The 18,020-nt window shown below is 36.7% G+C and overlaps 1 pseudogene across 1 annotated transcript in view; it reads right to left on the reverse strand.

The window, feature by feature from the left end:
* Window positions 1–3,837: 3,837 nt before the first annotated feature.
* Window positions 3,838–18,020, reverse strand: part of LOC307099060 (4-trimethylaminobutyraldehyde dehydrogenase-like) — a 77,953-nt pseudogene continuing 63,770 nt past the window's right edge. Inside the window, exon 2 of the transcript in view lies at window positions 3,838–5,330. The product of the transcript in view is annotated as a 4-trimethylaminobutyraldehyde dehydrogenase-like (transcript). The remainder of the gene's footprint in view (window positions 5,331–18,020) is intronic.

Here is an 18,020-nt window from a genome sequence, read left to right on the forward strand (position 1 = left end):
AAACGGGCAGTCGGACATCCCTCCAGGAGTCCCAGATTGGAGAGGGTACAGGCTGGGCTGAGGGACAACCCCCTGCCGTGCACGAATTTCGTGCACTGGGCTTCTAGTTTTTCTGGTAATACAGGATAGTGCAATGTAGTAGTATAATAAATAATCTACTCTTGCAATAGATATTGCCATTTGCTATGGTCAATAATACCTAGTAAGAACATAAGAGCTCGCTTATTTTTGGATGGCATGCAATATATTTGTTGAATTCCTTTTGGACAACATTTCCAGAAGTTGATGGGTTTCTTGAAGTCATTTAGTGCCAGTTGATGCTTTACATTGCAGCACTGCAAAATAAATGTACTATTCATTTTCTCTCATCCGCTACTAAGTGGTAATTCAATGTTTCCTATAATACATTCAAACTTTGGCATGGGATATAACTTCACATATTAGGTAATGCTGCTGGAGGCTTTACCACTTGATAAATTGAACACAAATATAGACAAACCTAGTTTATATGAGAAATATGTTGCTTTCATTCATTGGATCTACAAATATTCCATTTTTTCCCACCAAGAGACAAACACTGCACTTTCCTGACAGTACAGGAATGAAAAGAGTCATCAGTCAGCTCTGTCATCCTGATGGTGTCAAGCTATCTCAGGAAAAGTGCATTATACCAAAAATGATGGTAAAAGAGGGCATTCACTTTAAGGGAAATACAAAAATTTATAGACATAGAACAGGGGAACTTAAGCTATTCTAAGAATCAGTACATGTTTCACTAAATCATGCAGGTAGGCACAGGTCCCGGGAATTTTACTCTGATGATGTATAAAAGATGTTAGAAAAACAAGCTGAACATAGGAAAGGACCTGCTCAAAGGCAGCCACATGAGCAGGTAAGAATTAAAAGTAAGCATGGCTCAAAAAATATTTCAAAAAATCAATTAACCAGTGCTGCTCCTAGATAGGAGATGAGGAAAATGTACATTGGAATAAAACCACTGTAAACAATGTGAGGGGGGTTGCACTTTATATTGAAAACAATGAAAAATTAATACAGGGCATTAATAATAAGAATGACCTGCTAAGTTTAAGTGGAGGGAAGACTGATATTGTAGAGAGATGTAGCAAAACTAGACTGAGAATAAAAGAATATGAAAACAGCCCAGCTGGTGTCACTCAGTGGTTGCACATCGACCCATCAGGAGGTCACAGTTCAATTTCCAGTCAGGGCACATGCCCAAATTGCATCTCAATCCCCAGTGCGGGGCATGCAGGAGGCAGCCGAACAATGATTCTCTCTCATCATTGATGTTTCTATCTCTCTCTCCCTCTCCCTTCCTCTCTGAAATTACTAACAATATATTTTAAAAATTTAAGAGATCAACCAAAGGACTTGTATGCATGCATATAAGGATAACCAATGAACATAGACACTAGGGGGTAGGGGTGATACCATGTGCTGGGGGTGGAGATGGCTTGAGAGAGGTCAGTGGTGGAAAAAGGAGACATATGTAATACTATATTGCAATAAATGATTAAACAATAAAGAATTAAAACAATGATAGTTACAAAAAGTATATGAAAACAAAAAGAATATGGAAGGCTCTATACATTTCCATTCTTACTATACTATGTCGTAGCCTTTGTATACAAAATTGTAGGATTGTACATAATACTCTGATTTAAGCATTAAATAAGTATTGATGCAGTGATATCTGTGAAGTGAAACGTTGTTTTTTTCCTCTTAGTACTAACCAAGATGTTAGGCGACTTAAAACTATGTCAACACAAAGAAAAATATGGTCACAGATTAATTCTTCATACACTATATATTTACCACATTATCTGATACTTATTGCAATATTGCAAATAAGCACACTAATATTTTGGGTCAAATATTCATCACAACCTAACAATGTTAACCATTTTTATGGATTTAAACTGAGTTAAATAATTGAAACAACCCAGCTGTGCTTATATGTTTTATATATCACTTATAAATTTCTATATATAAAGTATGTACTGACTGATATTTGTGAGGGTTAAATGAGTTACTACACATGAAACAGTGTTTGGCACATTGTAAGCATCCAGTTAGCTTGTTAGAAATGCATACTGGTTTGGCCGGTAGAACTAAATTTTCCATTACTAGATATATAGTGAATATCTGGAACTGTAATATTGTGGTGGGATTGTTTCTTGAAAAATTATTATTGCTCATATTTTGGTGTGGTTTCAAGGTAGCCCTATCTTAATTCACAAAGTAGCCCTATCTTAATTCAGATTCTCTCTGAAAACAAATTTAGGAATAATAACAGTGGGATCATCCTCATATATTTACAGAAACTTTTTCTGAACGTGACCAAATGGTATATTCCCCAGGTGAATGCTTGTTTAATTATACTATTATAATAAAAATAAAGAGATGACAATTTTACTTTATTTTAATGTCTACAGAAAATGATGCTAATAGAGCTTGAGAAGTGGGGGAAGTAATGAAACAGAAAGCAATGAACGGGCAAAGAAAACAGAAATCTGTTTAATAACTTTATCCAAAATTATTCAATTTTCCATATTGTATAACTGCACAATCTAAATCTTACTAACAGGCCTCATTCAAGATTAGGAGAAGAATGTAGGAGGAATAATGTTTCATAATGAGAAAGCTTCCTATTAAACAGAACCTATGCTGGTAATAACTTTCTGCTGAAAAACGTAGATTTTTTAAAAAAAATTATATTTTATTGATTTCTTTACAGAGAGGAAGGGAGAGGGATAGAGAGTTAGAAACATCGATGAGAGAGAAACATCGATCAGCTGCCTCCTGCACACCCCCTACTGGGAATGTGCCCCAACCAAGGTACATGCCCTTGACCGGAATCAAACCTGGGACCTTTCAGTCCGCAGGCTGATGCTCTATCCACTGAGCCAAACCGGTTAGGGCAAAAACTTAGATCTTATATTCAAATTCTTTTGGGGAGAATGCACTGCCCCCATTTGAACCAGGAATATCCTTAATATAATGACTGACAGTAATGCATCTGAAATATGCTGCTTATTTATGCTGCACAGTCTTGGATCTGTTATGGTACAACAGCTCAAAACCTTTATACCCAGATATTTTTTTTTTATTTTTTCCCCCCTGACCGTATACCCAGATATTTATTGACTTGTAGAACCCTGGAGACATTCAGTATAGATAGTGCACTATTTTCTTATTTTTTCTTTTCTTTGTGGATTAACAGTGTGATTTATTAATTCTAGTACATAGCAGTGACTTGGAAATAAATTGGACGTTTAACAGTAACTGTTGTGCCACAGAGAGCAAGCTGGGGTTCAAAACGGAGGACTGTATCCCCTGCTGGGTAGAAACAAAATGATTTCTCTGGCCCGTTACTGTTCACATAGACTGACCTGTCCAGTATCTAATTCCCTCCCTGCCCTGATTGTCCGCTCTTCAGTGGAATGACAAGGGGCCGGAGCTTATAACATATCAGTGAGCAGAAATCATCTGTCATGAATCCACCAGGAACCTAAAAGTAACAAGTGCTTCTACATAAACTAGAGAGAGAATTCGGCCAGGGGTTCCAATCTGGGCGTGAGTCATAATCCTGGTCCCCTGCCTTCAGAAGTATTACTGGCTGTTTAAGATTGCACAGAAATTCGCTTTGCAACAAATCGCAACTTTCTTGATTAGACTCGAAAAGTACTTCATACCTTCAATTGGGAAGAGACGACTGAAAGATGGAGAGTGATGCTGGTCCAGACTCGGACCTTACACAACGGAATTCGGACTCAGCCGTATGCACTGCACTGCCTCTGCCGGTCTCAGGAGTCCTCAGCTGTCCACAGGGATCAGGACCCGCTTTGAAAAAGCAGATTCCGCAACACTCATCTCCACACACACAGTGTTTAGTTGTGAATCACACTCGGTTGTCATTCGACCATTCTCTCTGCCAAATCCTGAATTCTTATACCCACTGAAGGGCAACTCCACTGGGCCGACGGTATCATTGTTGATAAAGCCCCTTCCCGGCTGGATCTCGGCCACCACTCCGTGGGCACACGGGATGGCCCTGGTGAAGGCACTGGCGACTAGTCCAAAAGGGGTGTTGTTGGCTCTTCCCAGAACCTCAGCTTCCGTGTCAGGTAACAGAAGGGACGTAACTGGCCCGGAGATCTTTTCCTTCACACAGGTCCTGTCATCTCTGCAGTCAGTCAATACGCAAGGTCTCCTGTAATATCCGTCCTTTCATTGGGGGTCTTCAGGTCAGCGTAGGTCTCACACACACCACACAGCCCCCTGCTCCTTTGCCAGCTTAGCAAACCCAGACACTCGCTCCAGGTGTGGTCGGTTGATGAGGAGGCCCATCCTGGTATCTTCCAGTAGTGGATCTCCAATTTTTAACCGTTGGGTCTGTTTCACCACTTGTTCTGTGAATTTATCAAGCATTTCCTTTTGCACCAATACCCTTGTGCCATTGCAGCAAACATGGCCTCCTGTGAGGAAGTTGGACAACAGCGCCCCCTAACGGCGTTCTCCAGGCCGCAGTCTGAGAAGATGATCAGTGGAGACTTGCCTCCGAGTTCCAAGGTGACAGGTTTGATTCCTTTTGCTGACATCTCCATGATCTCCAAGCCTGTGGGCACACTTCCGGTGAAGGAGACCTTAGCCCCTCCCGAGGTGGACACAGAAACTGGCCCGTGGAGGCGCCTCCTTGCACCACATTGAAGAAGCCAGAGGCACCCCAGCCTCAGTGTAGATCTCAGCCAGTGGTAGTGCAGACGCAGGTGTGAAAGGGGACAGTTTAAAGATCATGGCTTTTGCACAAGCTAAAGCTGAGGCCGACTTCTAGGAGGCGATCAGAAAAGGGGTAGTTCCAGACTCCTATCCCACGCACACGCCCAGTGGCTCTCCTCTGATAAAACCGAAGGACCCGCCTGGGAGCTGGATGTGCTCGCTGGCCAAGCCCGCCTAGTGCTCCAGGCACTGCCCTGCCAGGAGGGGTCAGTGTCCACGCGATCTGGAAGATGGGCTCGCCTTTGTTGATGGTCCCCACGTTGGTGATTTCATTCTTCTGTTCTCTTACGATCCTGGTGGCCTCCAAAAGGATTCCACCACGCCCCAAGCCAGATTTTTTACTCCACAGTTTGCAGGCAGCGTTTGCATCTTGAACAGCCTAATTTACCTCCTTTTGCCATGAGCATGTGAAAGTAGCTATCACCAGGTCGGTGGCTGGCTCCAATGCGTCCTCGGTGCCAGAGGCGTCTGCCAGCTGTAAAACAAGGAAGGTGCCGGTGCTGGTGCTTCTGAGCAGCGGCTGGAGCAGCCTGAGATTGCAGAACGGGGGTGACGGTTGGGGCAAGGCCAGGCCAGTCTGGCAACATGCGGCAGCTATGTTTTTTTTTAAAGAAAACAGTAACCGTGTTATCAACAATATTAATAACAAAATAAAACAATAGCTATTATAATTGTTATGGGTTGAATTGTGACTTTTCGTTGGCTGAGTTCCTGCAGTCTCCCACTGGCTGAGCTGTTGCTGGGTGAGGAGGGATAGTTTTTTCCTCTGGATGAGGTTGTAAAGTAGTATCCCTTCCTATTGGAGGTGCAGGTACATCTCTTCTTGTTTGGGTCAGTAGGGTGCACTGGGTGAGGGTTTGCTCTTCCAGCGTCAGATTGCAAGGGCAGCTTCCTTGAAAATGATGCCACAGTGCCAGGCAAGCGCTAAAGAAACATCACCTCATATAGTTATTTATAGAAACGGCACTTGAATAGTAAAAGCTTCCAGTCACTTGGAACTTACGTAAGCATTGTAATATAAGTATGATTTATCTTAATTTACAAAAAGGCATTCATAACAAGCTGCCTTTTGAATAGTACTCATCTATACTAATAAAAGAGTAATATGCTAATTAGACCGGATAGACCGGACGTCCTTCCGGACAAAGCCGTGGCTGTGAGGGCCGAGGCAAGCCACCATGGCTGGGAGGGCCCATCGCAGAGCCCTGGCAGGGTGTGCAGGGCGGGCAGAGCCTCCCTGTGGGTGGTGATCAAAGCCGGCGGCCAGGCCGGGTGGGCAGAGCCTCCATCACAGAGCTGGGCAGGGTGGGCAGGACCTCTCTGTGGGTAGTGATGAGTGGCAGAGCCCTGGCCTGGTGGGAAGGGCCTCGCTTTGCACAGCATTGGCCACAGAGCCCTGGCAGGGCCTCCCTGTGGGCGGCGATGAATGGCAGAGCCCAGGCCGGTGGGAAGAGCTTCCCTCTGCTCTCCAATTGATCCCAGAGCCCCAGCAGGGTGGGTAGGGCCTCCCTCTGTGAGGCATTGATCTGGAGGCTCCTAGACTGCCAGAGGGAGCAGGCCAGGCTGAGGGACTCCCCCAAGTGCACAAATTTTGTGCACCGGGCCTCTAGTAGATAATATTATGGTAAAACTGTAACAAAAATATTATAATTAAAAGTGGCCTTCAAAAAATAAAAGGAGTTTAAATTTAGCAAATTCTAGATATAGGTATTTAAGATCGGTGGAGTACTCCTACTCTAAGACTTGCTGATCCTACTGCAAGCAAGTTTAGAATATATGTAGAGACATGTTTATTTTACATTTATATGAAGTTTTCAGTACCATCTTTCTGTGCTGAAAATTTGACACACTATAATTCAGAAGGTCTTAATTAAAAAATATTTTATTACAAAGTCTTCTAAACAACTACTTAGAAGAATTGAAAGTGCTTAAGATTAAATTGTTTAGTTTGTCCACATTCTACAAGGTGCAGATTGCAGAACTAATATTGGGCTTTTATAAAACAAGTACCTGTCAACTTTCTGTTAGACGGGCTACTCCATCAAGTTGTAATTACTACTCATATATATATATATATATATATATATATATATATATATTTTTGGTAGAACAAAAGTTAGGGGATGGTTTAAATAAATTAAGGTACATATATCAAACATAATTCTTACTCAATATATGAATATTTGGGCTGCTGTTTTCATCAGTGGAATTTAAACCCAAAGGAAAATAGCCTGACCAAATGTAAAGAAAATAATTTAATTTGAGAGGCGATTTTAGATTTTGCCATTAAGTAAAAGATTTTTTTAATATTTTTATCATACAGCTTTCTAGGAAAATAATAATGAAACACTAAATTTATTATTTAAAATTGGTATTAAATGAACATTTCCAAATGACTCTTGAGTCATGAATACGTATATTTGCTTCTCGCAAACATGATATATTTGTTGATCACTGAAAAATTGACAAATAGAGATTTTTTAAAAAGTAAATTACCAAGAAATTCAATTCAGAGATAAGCACTATTAAACTTATTATAGTACTGGAGGCCCAGTACATGAAATTCGTGCATGGGTAGGGTCCCTAGTGGCTGCTGCGGGGGCCTCCCTCCCCTGGCTGCCGGCCAGGGCCTTCCTTCCTTCCTTCGTTCCAAGTCGCCCCTTGGTGGTCAACGCACATCATAGCGAGCCATCGAATTCCCGGTCTCTCGGTCGAACTCCTGAGGGGACACTTTGCATATTAGCCTTTTATATATATAGATTTCCTGATAAGGTCCTATGTTATTAAATACTTTTTGTTGTATGTTTATGACTAGTTATTCCTATCATATGGATGGCTTAGGATTTATACCAATTTTGTTGCCAGTGCTTTAGTCCCAAAAATAATTCTGTTAGGAACATATGTAATAAGTATTTGGGCAACCTGGGATTAATTTCTAGAAGTGCAATTAAATGTTCAAGAGCAGAAAAAAATTCCAAATACACTTCCAGAAAGAAAAAAAAAAAAGCTCCCAATTTATATTACATTCTATTAACAGTAAAATTGCATGTTAGAAAAAGCATCATAGAAAGGATAAAATAAGCATTCACATTTATACCACCAAAAATATCTGTAGTTTGATTTGCATTTCTGAATATATTTTTCTCTAGCAATTTTATGAACAGTTAAAATATAATTTACAAACAATTGTGAATATTTTCTTTTACTTATTGTTGGTTTGTGAGCAATTTGTAAGCTATGTTGACAATTAGACTTCACATTTATTATACATATGTACTACTCCATAAAGTAGGTATGCTGTTTCTTTAAAGAAGGAAACTTAGAACATTTCCAATTTTACATTATTATAAACAATCTTGCTACTTTGTATGAATGCTTTTTTAAAAATCATTTCCTAATAATTCCATTAAATGAGACACAGCTTCTTCATACATATAAACAATTTAACTAGATTTTTATGGTGGTGGTTGTCGTGGCAGAATTGGCAAAGTGTCATACAGATTTCAATATCAAGAAGACTAATTCCTTGTTCCAGTTATTAAATAGTTTTCCATCAGCTTTGGAATTCTTTTAGCCAGGCTCTCTGGTTTAAAAACAAACAGCTCCTGGCACTTTATAGCTGATTAATATCAAAAAATTGTCTTAATTATTTAGATTTTTGGGTTTCATAGATGTAAAATGTTTAATACTCTTCATAGTATTGTTTGGTGCATTAAATGAATTATCTGATGTATTTGGAACAGAACTTTGCACATAGAGTTAAAAAGTACTAGTATACCTAAAGTAGGTCTTTTGAAATATTTTATCTTGTTATTTAATTTTCTGTATCCTAGAAGGTCTTGATGGTTTATTGTTTCTGTGGGTTATTTCATATTTTGTAGTACAAATTAATGTTAATTTTAACAGTTTTATCTTACTATCTACTAATGCTTACATTATGTGTATTAGTAATTGTTTAATATCCAATCCCTGCTTATTATACAATATGACCTTTTACATTTTAAAATCAATGACATTTTAACTATTATTTAATCATTTTTGTATTTTTAGAGATATTCTATTTTGGAAATTGATATATTTTTATTTTTCCCTAAATATTTTACTATATTTAGTGTAGAAAACATTGTTATATTTTGTTTTTGAATAATTTGGGAATTAGTTTCTTTTCATTTAACTGATTGCTTATTATCATTAGACAATATATTATTTGTTTAAGGTTATTTAAAAACTATTTCATGAGATATACAAAGAGAATATATTGAACTCTTATTCAGCCTTCCATTCTTAAAATTCCTATATATATAAATGTTTTTAAGAAGTTTAGTTCAACTTATTATAAAAGCATACACATGATAAAATGCAAACAGTGCATTATAATCAAAAGTAAAGAATAAAAGCTTCCTTTCTTTATCTGATTTACATTTACATTATAGAATAATGGTATGTAACTATAGCTCAAATACTGAATCTGCTAGCAGTCAGTTCTTATGAGATCTGATTATTTCACTCACTGGCTTACAGAGACGTGTTTCTCAAAAACATATTTCTTGTAGAAATATCACAGTGATCCCTGACATACTTGACCCCTGATACTGTTAAGTATATCAGGTTGATATTAAATATACCTTATTTTTAAAGTTTTGCTAAAATGTGAGCATTATATATTGAATGATCTTTTTGAAGTGATTTTAAACTATACTCAATATTATATTAATTTTATGTTAGACACTAGGTGATTAAAACATATAGCTTTTTCCCAATTAGTTTAGAAGCCTGACACATCTCTAAATAAGTCAGGCCATTATAAGGTAAAAGTCTGATAAGAGTGGCACAAATAATTAGACAGATAGACAGATTGATAGATAGATAAAACTAGGATAGAAAAATGAAGGAAATCAAGACTGAATCATACTTGCACACTTGGACTGTGATAAACATGACTGCCCAAACAGAGGAGTGAATCTTTCTAGCTGGGAGAAATCTGGAAAGTTTCCACATAAGTTATGATACTTGAGCGATACTTGAGCTGTCATTGATATATGTTGTTGCTTCCCCGCTTTCATCCAGGGGTACCCTGATTAAGAATTATAATTATTTATCTTTTTACATTCATGTTCCATGAGGTTAGCTTTCATAATAATATAGAGATCAAAAGTCAAAGACACATACTGAAAGCCCTTGGGGCATCATTATTTTAATGTATTTAATCAACCTTAAAGGCTAATGTAACCTTGAAACAGTGATTTTTATTTCTTTACTAGAGGCCCATTGCACAGAGATTCGTGCAATAGGCCTTCCTTCCCTTGGCTTCCAGCATCGGTTTTCCTCCAGCACCCAGGACCCAGGCCTTTGCTCTGGCCTGAGACTGCCGCCTTTGCTGCAGACTCAGGCTGGAGTCTGCCATCTTCGTCTTCACTGCAAACTCCGGAGTCTGCAGTCTTCAGCTTCACTGCAGCTGGAGTGCCGCTCCTGTAGATCCCTTCGCCCCGCCCCCCTTTCCTCTCATAGCATGCATGCCCCACCTGGCCACTCCATGCCTGGAGCAGCTGGGTGGCCACCAGCTTTGGCCTTCTAATTTGCATATTGCCTCCTGATTGGCTGGTGGGCATAGCGGAGTGATGGCCAATTTGCATGTTTCTCTTTTATTAGTGTAAATTTCTTTATTTCTTTAATTTGATTAATACTCATCTGAGGATATTTTTCCACTGATTTTTAGGGAGAGTGGGAAAGACAGAGAAATATAGATGTGAGAGAAAAACATTGATTGGTTGCCTCTTGCTGGTGCCCCCACCAGGGTGCCGTTGACAAAAATTGAACCTGGGACCCATTAGTCTGCAGGCCAAGGCTCTGTCCACTGACCCAAATTGGCTAGAGTGAATTTACCAGAACTTTGAAAATTTTCTTTTCTCTATTTCTCCCCACCATTTTCCTGAACTTAGATTAGGACTCTCTGATTGCTGATTAAACATCCTGATATTAGAAGAAACTTTCTGTCCTTCAGAAAGAACTCATCACTGGATTTCATAAATGTCTTCAGCAATTATAGCTTCTCTGCTATCCACAAACAAATAACACAAATAAAATAAAAAACAGATTTTTCACATTCTACTTTTCCTGAACCTAAGCATCTTTTCTTGAACCTGAGAACTTTTAATATTAGCAGGGTCCCTTGGCACAATTAGGGTCCCACAACATACTCCTGTCTGTAGTTCAGTCTTATACTGTATCTACAGATAAATCTCAAATTATATTTTTGACATGTGTACTATCAAATTAATTGAACACTTGCAAATAAAATCTAACTTATTTGGTAATTCAAATTGATAAATTCTGTCAGTATTTAATTATTTCTTTTTTTTAATCTTTATTGTTCAGATTATTATAGATGTTCCTCTTTTTTCCCCACATAGCTCCCCTCCACCCAGTTCCCACCCCACTCCAGGCCTTCCCCCCGACCCCCACTGACCTCGTCCATAGGTGTAAGCTCTTTGTTCTAGTATTTAATTATTTCTTTTTAATAATTTGCAACTCATGAAAAATTAAACTAATTTTATACAAATGCAGCAGATTTAAAACTGTCACTGAATTCCACAGATATATAAAGCATTATAAAGCCCCTGAAGACAAAAGTGGAATCATTTACTTTCAGATACTACTTAACTCAGATTGAAAAATAAAGAATGACAGGAAAAATAAGCATTTTATATGTCAATATTTCAAATATATACTTAATTCAAAAGAGCAGGTATCAGCATTTTGTGTTAATCTCACATTTTATAAGAATAATTAATTTACTGAAATACATTAGGTAGAAAAGATAAGAGAAATACAAGAAGAATCATTGTTTATTTTATACTTCTTATACTGTCACCTTTGTGATATTTAAACTGATGACTAAATACATTGAGTTCTAAGTACATTTTATTAAAATACATTTACAAATATGCTGTCTCATTTCTTTAACTCCAAAATTTGCATTGGTTATGTAGAACTGTCTTTATCCTTGACCTAAATTAAAAATAATTAAAAATAATGTTGGGAAAGATAAATTATAAAGAAAGAAGGGATAGCTTTGACACTAATGATGTTTCTGTGGATATTTCAAGGGCATAGATCAGAAATGTTTTGCATTAGAAATAGAACAAAACCAGCTCCAAGAAGTAAGAACAAAGTTATTTTCAATGTCTCTTACGTGTTTATATATTTTAGTATCAAATTAAATGGGGAAATCACCATGAGAGCAGTACTTAGTGACTAATAGCACAAAGAGATAATATTATTTAACAATTCCGAGAAAATGAATTTCATGAAAACATACGGCTTTTCCCTTTCACTATTCCATCCATTTAACATTAAGTAAAACAAGCTCAAATTATATAATACATGCAATGATTGAATCTGTTATTAGTTAGGCCAGGATTTTATAAAACATTGTTGTGAGTAATATTAAATGGAAAGACATTTTTGACTTTTTCTAAAATGCATTTTTCTTGCTTAACAGTGCCTATATTTTATACTTTTGTGTTTTAACAGTAGTCTTGATAAAGTAAGAATTATTTTTGTGTTGTAAAGTTATGTAAGATTACATACAGTTAAATACTGTTTAGTGCATGATTGAAAGAGATTTGGGGATTAACTTGTAGATCTCATTGGTTTGTTTGCATGTCCACTTTTTACTGTGCTGTGTAATTGAAATATTTTTGCTTTTCCTTGCAAATTCAGAGGTACATGGAAAACACAGGACAAAACAAAATTCAGTAAAAAAATGCAGGTAGCTAGTACTGATTATAAAACGTTCTTTTCTTTTGTGCTGCTACTTCAGTCAAATTCATTATTTCATGATTCCCCTGAACATTCCTTCTAACTTCCCTCCTTTAGGTCATGTCATTTTTGGCATTACAAGTTCTTCTTCAAAGAACTTGTCTCTATTTATCTAACTCTTCCCCTACTGAATAGGTCATGTCAAATGCCACTGTTCATGACTTTCTAAAAGAATCTAAAATTTTATAACTTTTTTCCTATAGTTCCACATTCACTACCATGTAATTTCTAGTGTTCAAGAAGGCCAACTAAATATTATCTCCTATCTTGTGCCCTTTTTCCACCAGGTTGTTTTTCTATAGTCACTAGGAAGAAGAGAATTTTGAATCAGTCTTTATGGCCTAAAATGTCTCCATGCTCTTTAAATACTCACTTCATAATACACAGAGAAAATGAACACCACAAATATGAACACCCTACAGATCTATAAATCCACCTGCATGTACACTCACTTTTTTAACCACCCTCACTGGATGCTTCTGTTACCACTGATACAATGAGACCTCAGTTCTTCTTAAAGGAAATATTTCAATCAAGAGACAAAGTGTAGCAAAGTAAGTAAGAATTCATTGTCTACAAAAAGAAATATATTTAGGACAGTGAAATGAGGAAGGGCATAGAAATAGTAACAGGAGAGCCTAGGCTGAGCTGCTTTGACTTACCGAGAAGTCAGGGAAAAGGGGGCCTGGGAGGCAGGGGGTTAGCCGGGGACAAGCTGCTGCTGCCCCTTGCTCCCCTGGTTGCAAGTCTTTTAGGGTCACTTCAGTCTTTGAGGAAAAAAGGTGGGAAGGGATGGGCAAGGGTGTGCTCCCATGGGGAGAGTGTGCGTTGGGGTCCTTCATTCTGAGCGTATTTATCTCTCTCTTGCAGGTGGAAATCTTAGGGGAAGTATCAGAGGATATTCAATAGAATGTTCAGCAGCTTTCCAGGTGTCTCTTTCAGTGTCGTGTTCTCCACTGATTGATTGGTGCCAGCGCAGGGGGGTCCTTGGTCAGTATAGCTGGTGCTGAGGCAGCCATGGCAACCACAACACGTGTCTGGTTTTGCTGCTTTGCTGGGCCTGGAGCTGAAATACAATTGAGGCCTAGATGTTATCTTTTGGGAGGAAAAGGTCAGGAGGTCTAAACCGCATGACAGGGGATCCAAACTGCATGACCAGTGATATGCTAGGGAGGATAGGTTACCCTGGGGATGAGGCTCTTGTTTTCCAGTTTTGCCCCTTGCTAGGCATCGGGGGCTTTTTGCCCTGGTGAGTTTCTGTACCTGGCACATAGTCTTTGCTCTGCTCATGTCTGTCCAACTACCTGTAACACTTCTAACTATTTTTTCTTTATAAATTTTTAATCAGCTTTATTAAAGAACCATTTAGCCTTTTTATACCATTACATTCGTCTAAAATTCCTCTTCTATACACACAAGCAATATTTAATTATTCATTAGTAACTTTTTTTTAACATTCTAGACATCTTAGGAAATATGAATTAAGCACAAAAAGAAAAGTAAAATATATGGAGATAACTAAATATTCTGAGTATCTGTGGACTTAGCTTTCCAGTCCATATTTTATACAAACATACAGACATTTTTATTAAACTGTTATTATGCCATGAAACCTTTTCACGTATTGATTAAAAACAAACCAAAACAAGACATCAGGCCCAAAATAAAGTTGCTTGTGCTAAGACCCTTGTCACCAAACCAAGAAAGTATGTTATTAACCACTGTTTTACTCAGGGTTATCCAGGGGCACATAACCAATAAATATATTGATAGATCAACAGATGATAGCCCTGGATGGTTTGGTTCAGTGGTTGGAGCTTCGGTCTGTGGACCCAAGGGTGGAGGGTTTGATTCCCAGTCAAGGGAACATATCTACATACCTCTGTTGCAGGTTCTCCAGCCCCAGTGGGCCATGTGAGGGAGCCAACCAATCAATGTGTCTCTTTCACATCCTCAGTGTTTCTCTCTCTCCCTCCCTTTTACTCTTTCAATGGAAAAAATATCCTTGGGTGAGGATTTAAAACAAAACAAAACGTGATAGATATAGGAATAGATGTAGAGATCCTTGTCAATACATTGAGACCTATTCTGAGGTTCAAGAAGCAGAAGTCTTGCCGAAACCGGTTTGGCTCAGTGGATAGAGCATCGGCCTGCGGACTGAAGGGTCCCAGGTTCGATTCCGGTCAAGGTCATGTACCTTGGTTGCAGGCACATCCCCAGTAGGGGGTGTGCAAGAGGCAGCTGATCGATGTTTCTCTCTCATTGATGTTTCTAACTCTCTATCCCTCTCTCTTCCTCTCTGTAAAAAGTCAATAAAATATATTAAAAAAAAAAAAAGAAGCAGAAGTCTTTCCTCTTAAGATTTACAACTGATTGCATGAATCCCACACATATTATGGAAGGTAATCTGCTTTATTTAAAGCCTACTGGTTATAAATGTTAATTATGTCTTAAAAATACCTTCACTGCAACATGTAGGCTGATATTTAACAAATCAATGGATCACCAGAGTCTTGTCATGTTGACACACAAAATTAATCATCACGGCCACTAATAGATTTTGTCTTCTACCTTTATATATATATTTTATTGGTTCTGATTCTTTTTCTCTTTAATATTCTTATCAATGTGTCCCTTACTCTTCCTCTCTTTTTTACCCTAATTGTTATCTCTAGAAAAATATTCAACTTACATTGAAGTGTCATCATACAACTAAATATTTTTATAAACTGTTTTTTCAACTATAACTAGTTTTTAAAACTTCATATGGAGATATATATTTAACTGACTATTAGAAAGATCTATGTGGAAGTCTTACAAACCCCCAGGAAATAAATAGTTCTAATTTATATAGTATCCATGTATTATTAGGCAGTATCCTACTGCGTTTCCTGGTTCTAGTAACTCAAAAGATAAATTTGAAAATGTAATTTTCAAATTCTCCTTTAGGATAATAAACAATTGGAGATTAGAGACACTACTACTTGTCCTCATCTAACTTTCAGTTATGTCTCCAGACCTTCCATTACTGAGTCTCATTCCCAGAATTCACTGTGTAATTTTGGATATTGCTCTTTTACCCAAATTATTTGGTATGTTACTCATTCAAAACAATATAATTGGGCAAAAACTAAGTGCTAGTCACTTTGTGGTTTCCCTACCATTTTACCAATTAATGGGTTTAGTCATACTATATAACATACAACCAGTTCTAATATATAAACCAAGACAAAATAGAAGTTAATAAATGCTGAAATCTATAATATTTAGATATCTTTAGTGATGTTTTTTATAATGTTAGATAATATGAAATATTCAATAGTGAAGAAGTTATGATTAAAGTCTGTTCTTTTTTTTTTTATTTTTGGCATAAAATATTAGCCTGATAAATGCTGGTCTGAAATTTAGTGAGGTGGAAAGTATCAAAATGTTTAGCTTACATGTCACACAAATTAATGGCTTTATGTCCCTTTTGGAACATGAAATAAAATTATATTTTTTAGTTCATCCACATGGAATCCCACCCACTGAGTTAATTAGAATTAACCAATTTTCAAAGATAAGAGGCCACAAATCAGAAGAGTAAAATACATTTTAAAAGTTGTTTTGTCAGAAAATCTTCACTATGTATGTTAAATTAAGATGCTCAAATGAAATAGCTGAGTAAAAAAAAAATTAATGTAAAAAAGTACAAAAGGAGAAAAAGTAGTTATATACCAACATTAAGAAAGATGTTCTTGAAATATAGATGTATAAATTATGAGATTATCGGATGTTAACTGGGTAAAATGCTTTTAATATTTTGCTCAAATTCTTGTTAAAAATTATGTCTCCAGATTTATCTTGATTATTGATGTTTATTTTTACATACTGAGAATTTTTGCCAATTTTTTAAATGTTGAAGTTAATTTAAATATTTTTAATTTAATAATAATCCACTAATGGGGATGAAAGGAAAAGGCTCTTTCAAAATTAAACTTAATTGGTATTTTAACAGATTTTAAGTCATAGCAAATAATCCCAAATATTTTATCAGCTAAAATTATATTACATTTTAGCCATGAAGCCATTAACATTGTACCTGTAAATATGTATATTTTTGTGGCCACTGAGTTCATTTGTTATTATTAGCCTACTTCTAGTTGGAAAATATAAAAAATTAAACCAATCCTAAATTTGAATAATTTAGTTAAATAATTTATACTTATGAAGTTATTGCATTTCAAATTCAAGCTTACTAGGCAGAGTTACATTATTAATATTTTTCCTCTTTGTTAAAAATCTACTCTCATCTTAGATTCAAAGCTATCCAGTGACTAATTTAAATTGGTTGAAACATTTATATGATGCATATTTCTAATTAAGCTTCACCTTCTTCAATTTATAAATACAGTGAAATAGCTGTGGAGTATATACCCAGTCTGTAATTGACTAGTACAATCTTATGGTTTTCTTATGGAAAAAAAAAGTTATAAATAATTTTACACTACTATAAATAAATGGTGTAATATAAGCATTGGGAATTGCTTGCTGCAGAAGGATTATTATTTCTTTTAAAAGATGATTTTAATGAACATAAGGGTGCATATATCTTTGCACATACATGATTTTGAGTTTTTCGGGTATATATCCAAGATTGCTGGGTTGTATGGTAGCTCTATTCTTAATTTTTTGAGGACTTGTCAGACTGCTTTGCATAGTGGTTGTACCAGTCTACAGTCCCACTGGCAGTGAGTGAGGTTCCCTTTTTCCCCCACAACCTTTCTAACATTTATTATTGCTTGTCATGTGGATAATGGCTACTCTAACAGGTGTGAGATGGTATCTCATTGTAGTTTTGACTTGCATTTTCCTACACAGTGCAATATACAGATCTTGTACACAGAAACCTATATGATCATGTTGACCAATGTCACCCAATAAATTTAATAGAAAAAGGAAAAAAAAAGAAGAAAAAAAAGAGATGATTTTATATCTTCTCCAAAATAGATGCGATAGGAAAGAGAATGAATGATGTAGGTGGATTTTGAATTATTTTTATTTATTTTTAGTTCAGCTAGCCTGATGAATTTTCAGTGGTACTGTATAGTAAATGAGAATACTGGACAATAAATGAGAAATCCTTTTCAAAACATCCTGTTCTTCTCCTGGGAAAGATAGCAAGTGCATGTTATTGATTGTTATCTTCCTACAGAGTGTTAGGACAGCTTCAGAGGGACATGGTTTTCTCTTGAGAAAAATTTATTTTACTTGACACTTAGACCTCTCTTTAGATTGAGGTAGTGTATAATCTAACTATGAAATTTATTAAAGCTTTAAAATTATAGAAACTAGTCTGAATATTGGGGATTCTTTTAAAATCTTCTGGTGTGTTTCTTCTTTACAAGTGCAATAAAATG

Source organism: Cnephaeus nilssonii, assembly GCF_951640355.1.
Source record: "Cnephaeus nilssonii genome assembly, chromosome: 5".
NCBI lineage: Eukaryota > Metazoa > Chordata > Mammalia > Chiroptera > Vespertilionidae > Cnephaeus > Cnephaeus nilssonii.